The sequence below is a fragment of the Camellia sinensis genome, chromosome 7 (genome assembly GCF_055761805.1).
Source record: "Camellia sinensis isolate YWXY chromosome 7, ASM5576180v1, whole genome shotgun sequence".
In the NCBI taxonomy this organism is placed as follows: Eukaryota; Viridiplantae; Streptophyta; class Magnoliopsida; order Ericales; family Theaceae; genus Camellia; species Camellia sinensis.
Genome location: NC_138967.1, coordinates 34,458,427 through 34,464,426, shown reverse-complemented (window position 1 = coordinate 34,464,426; position 6,000 = coordinate 34,458,427).

The window sequence follows — 6,000 nt, the reverse complement described above, 5'->3', positions numbered from 1 at the left end:
GAGCGTGACCCCTGTTTTCTGAAAAGTCTGAAAATGCTTTTAAAGTGCATCTTTACATCCTCATCTCATTCTAAGCATTCTTAGGCCTAGTTTAAGAGATCTTAATGAGGATATAGATGTAGAACCACACCGAGGCAAATTAGGAATTAAGCTGTTGTCTTTCCCAACTGTGTAGCTTAGTGTGTGTGTTCAATCTGTAACTGTGTAGGGTTGGCGACGGGGGGATGCACTCTAGCTTTACTGTAGCCCAGAACTTTGTGAGTAACAACTGTGTAAAGATATGTTCAAAATGATTATCTTCTGAATAATTGAACTGTACTGCTTTCTGAACTGATACTGTTGATTGAATAAATGTATGTCCTATATTCTGAACTGTATTGTGGCATCCTTAGCATCTACTGTTTACTGTTACAGAGATCTCTGTCGGTTCCCTTGTTGGAACCACTACTGTTTACTGATTGATGGCCATCATTTACTGCTCGGTCTTTTAAGACCCATTGTTCACTGTACTGTTATGCTAATGGATGTACCACATATGACTGTACCAACTAAACGACTGAAATACTGGTTTAATGAACTGTTTTCATTACTGTAAGGACATTCATTCTTAACCCCTTTACGCATTGTGTTATTCACTGGGCTTTAGCCCACTGCTTATATATGTATGTAGGTGTACAGGCACCAGACCGCAGCTAGGAGCGTCGGAGTAAACTCCAGTTTTGTCGAGCCAACCTATGTGCCTCAATGCGAGGTTCCGAGCCTGTCAAGTTATGGCTTAGGGGTGTTTTAGTTTCCCCCCCCTTTCCAGCCTCTGTAACTGTTGTTTACTATACTGTACTGTTTAATAGGGATTAGGTCCCTGACTGAATGATTGTATATATATGTACATACTGTTTCGTCTGACTGTATATATATGAATGAAAAGCCTTTTTGCATACAGATTATCATAGCTCATTGGATACTGTCTATTTACTGTTTTGGCTTCCGTCAGCCCCTGTACTCTATATTACTGTATTACTGTTAAGCAGGCCTTCGGTAATCTCGGATTACTGGCCGGTTACGGTGCTAAGCCCATAGGGGCGGGTTTGGGTCGTGACAGAGTGGTATCAGAGCGATACTTACCACGAGTTGTATCGCACACACGTGTCCAAATGAGCTATAGGGTGTCCTAGGAAAGTAAATAGGGCATCACATGAACATGATAAGTGTGTGGCTATGATATGACTGAATATATGCTAATGTGTTAATCTGTTTAAATGAATGACTGCCTATGTTGATAACTATTATAACTGCCTATAGTGAAAAGGATAATGCGAGAACTGCAAATGAATCTGAAACCTCATCCTTTGAGGCAAGAATGGCAAGACTGGAGAGAATAATGGAACTAATAACTGAAAGGTTAGGGCAACAACAGAACCAACAGCCACCACCTCCTCCAGTACAGCCAGAACTACCTGTTAATGATGACATAATTGCTCTCACCCGGAAGTTCAGCAAAATGAAACCGCCATCGTTTCAGGGAGGCCTTGAACCGTTAAAGGCTGAAGCTTGGGTGCTTGAGACAGAAAAATTGTTTGAAGTCTTTCCGTGCTCTGAAGCACATAAAGTACTGCTAGCCACCTTTACACTACAAGAAGAGGCCAGAAGGTGGTGGATGTTAGTCCGCGACACCAACACCGTTATGACTTGGGCTCAATTCAAAGGAGCCTTCTTCGAAAAGTATTTCCCTCAGTGTGTCAGGGATAGAAAAGTAACTGAGTTTGAACAGCTGAGACAGGGCACAATGTCTGCTGCTGAATATGAAACAAAATTCACCGAACTTGCTAGATATGCACCACACATGGTGGACACCGAGTACAAGAAGGCCAGGAAGTTTGAAAGTGGCCGTAATGTTGCAATTCTCGACAGAATTAATGTTCTGAAGCTACCAAACTATGTAAATGTTCTTGACCGAGCCTTGATGGCTGAATCGAACATCGAGGCACTGAAAACTGAAACACCAGCGTCTGAATGACGTGGGAAAAGGCAGGGTTTCAAATTCAAGAAAGGCAAGCATAACCCAGTGAACAAGAAACAGAATACGGGATCAACAACTAGCCCCAGCCAGGAGAGTGGTTTCATACCACCCTGTTCTGAGTGTGGCAAGAGGCACAAAGGGGTCTGTTACAAAATATCTGGAGGCTGTTACAGGTGTGTCAAGGTGGGCCACATGGTTAAAGACTGTCCCTCTGCTCCGCAGGCCAGTAATAAAGCTACACCAAGCGTGGCAGCCTCAACTGTTGCACCAAAACCGAACCCCAAAACTACCGGAAAAGAGCCTATGAGGCAGGGCCGAGTGTTCGCCCTAGTACCGGGAGACGTACAAAATATCGAGACCGTGGTGTCAGGTATCCTCTCTATTTGTACTCAAAATGCATATGTACTGATTGATTCGGGGTCTACCCATTCATATGTATCGCATGCTTTTTCGCGAAAATTAAATAGACCCTTAGAACTCATGAATTATCTGTTAGCTGTATCATCACCCATTGGGGAATCTATGACCTGTGCATATATGTACCCTGCTTGTGAAATTATTGTTGGAGATGCACATCTATTTATTGACCTACTGCCTCTGAACATTGATCATTTTGATGTGATATTGGGAATGGACTGGTTAGCGAAATACTATGCTACCATAGACTGTGTAACGACACAAGTAATCTTCTGTCCACCGGGTTTACCCGAATTTGTGTTTAATGGGGTTGGAGTAGTACCTCCTCCGTATTTGATTTCATCTGTGAAAGCTGTTAAATTGATTAGAAAGGGGTGTAAGGGATATCTGTGTTCTGTATTGACTGTATCTACTGACGATGATGCTAACGTGAATAGTATTCCTATAGTCAGAGAATTCCCAGATGTTTTTCCAGATAATCTGCTAGGGGATTTGACTGACAGAGAGATTGAATTTACCGTTGATGTGATTCCGGGAACGCAGCCAGTATCTAAAGCTCCTTACAGAATGGCTTCAACTGAACTGAAAGAATTGAAGGTGCAACTGCAAGAACTGCTGCGTAAGAAGTTCATCAGGCCTAGTACTTCGCCATGGGGCGCACCTGCTTTATTTGTGAAAAAGAAAGACGGCTCACTGAGACTATGTATTGATTACCGTGAACTGAATAAGGTAACTGTGAAAAATAAGTATCCCTTACCGCGTATTGATGACTTATTTGATCAGTTACAGGGTCCTCGTGTGTTCTTTAAGATTGATCTCAGATCAGGATACCATCAATTGAAAGTTAAACCAGAAGACATAGACAAAACTGCTTTTCGAACGAGGTATGGACATTATGAATTTTTAGTTATGCCTTTTGGAGTTACCAATGCACCTGCTGCATTTATGGACCTCATGAACAGAATCTTTAAACCATTCCTCGATGACTTTATTGTTGTATTCATTGATGACATCTTGATTTATTCTAAGACTAGAGAAGAACATGAACAACATCTGAGACTTGCCCTACAGACCCTAAGAGAACAGAAACTTTATGCTAAACTGTCTAAATGCGAATTTTGGCTTGATCATGTTATGTTTTTGGGGCATGTTGTTAGCAAAGATGGAATTTCTGTTGATCCGCAGAAAATTGAAGCTGTAGTGAACTGGCCTAGACCAACAAATGTGACAGAAGTTCGAAGCTTTTTGGGACTAGCCGGGTATTACAGAAGATTTGTCAAAGATTTCTCCAAAATTGCCTTACCATTAACTCAACTGACACAGAAGGGGATGTCATTTGACTGGACTGACCAAAGGGAATCAGCTTTCCAAGAGTTGAAGACTCGACTCGTGACTGCACCAGTTCTTACCTTACCTTCAGGCACGGATGGTTTTACCATATTTAGCGATGCTTCTCATAAGGGTTTGGGGTGTGTTTTAATGCAGAATGGGAGAGTAATTGCCTATGCTTCCCGACAATTGAGACCGCATGAAAAGAACTACTTGACCCATGATCTGGAACTTGCTGCAGTAGTATTTGCACTGAAAATCTGGCGTCACTATCTGTATGGGGCGACATGTGAAGTATATACTGACCACAAGAGTCTGAAATATTTCTTCACACAGAAAGAACTGAACATGAGACAGCGGAGATGGCTAGAACTGATTAAAGACTATGACCTACAGATTTTGTACCATCCAGGAAATGCCAACACCGTTGCCGATGCACTGAGCCGGAAATCGATTGGAAATTTAGCCTATTTGCTTACTGGGCAGAAAGAATTACTTTGTGACCTTGAAAAATATGAGATTGAAATTGTTTTACGAGAACAAGGTGGAACAATAGCTGCTATTTCAGCTCAACCAGCACTGATTGAAGAGATTAAAGAGAAACAGTAATTGGATGACTTCTTGAAGAAGATCATCGAAGAAAGGGAATCCAAACCAAGACCGGGTTTCAAATTTGAAAGTAATGTACTGAAATTTCAAGAAAGACTGTGCGTACCAAATGATTCTGAATTGAAAACAAGAGTTCTGCAAGAAGGCCACAATTCAAAATTTTCTATCCATCCGGGGAATACGAAAATGTATCAAGATCTGAAACTGAATTTCTTGTGGCTGGGAATGAAGAAAGAAATTGCTGACTTTGTATCAAAATGTCTTCATTGCCAACAAGTCAAAGCCGAACATCAACGACCCGCAGGCTTATTGCAGCCCTTACCGATACCGGAGTGGAAATGGGAGCATATCACCATGGATTTCATTGTGGGATTTCCTCGCTCCAGTAAAGGTATGGACTCAATTTGGGTTATTATTGATAGACTGACTAAATCTGCTCATTTCTTACCTGTTAAGACAATTTATAATGCGGACAAATTGGCTATACTCTATATTGATGAAATTGTTAGATTGCATGGAGTGCCTGTGTCCATTGTTTCTGACAAGGATTCGAAGTTTACATCGAGATTTTGGCAAAGCTTACAGACTGCATTGGGTACTGAATTGAGACTGAGTAGTGCCTATTATCCTCAAACAGATGGTCAATCAGAAAGGACCATCCAGACTCTGGAGGATTTATTGAGAATGTGTGTCCTTGATTTTCAGGAAAACTGGGAAAGCCATTTGCCCTTAGCTGAATTTGCCTACAACAACAGTTATCATTCGAGTATTGGTATGGCGCCTTTCGAGGCACTGTATGGCAAAAAATGTAGATCTCCGATTTGCTAGGCAGAAGTTGGAGATGGGCCTTTGCCTGGGCCCGAGATTGTATACGAAACGACTGAGAAAGTGAAACTAATACAACAGAGACTGAAAACCGCGCAGAGCAGACAGAAAAGTTATGCTGATGTTAGAAGACGGGATAGAGAATATGAAGTGGGTGATCACGTGTTTGTGAAAGTGACACCGATGAAAGGCCAGACTCATTTTGGAGTCAAAGGCAAGTTAGCGCCGAGATACGTCGGACCATATGAGATTATTGAGAAAGTCAATCCGGTGGCGTATCAAGTTGCGTTTCCTCCTGAAATGAAGCATATGCATAACGTCTTCCACATTTCTATGTTGAGGGACTACCTCCGGGATCCTTTCCATGTGATAGAGCCTACTCGGGTAGTGTTGAGTGATAACTACACTTACGAGGAACGGCCTATTCAGATTGTAAACAGACGGATCAAGAAGTTGAGAAACAAAGAGATCCCGTTAGTGAAAGTTGACTGGCAGAACCATGGTGGCGTGTATGCCACTTGGGAAAGGGAAGATGACATGGCTAAAAGATATCATGAACTGTTTCCACTGAATCCTGTTTTCTTCCGGAATGAAGGTAATTCGAGTTTAGAGGACTAAACTCTTTTTAAGGAGGGGAGACTGTAACAACCCTCGTCACTGTTTACCGAATAACCACTGATTACCGTTAAACTGAAACTGATTATGATTGATAATTGAACTGATTGAAATACTGAACTGACTGACTGAAATATGGAATTGAATTGACTAAGTATATCTGTTTAACTGTATGTCTATCTGTTGAC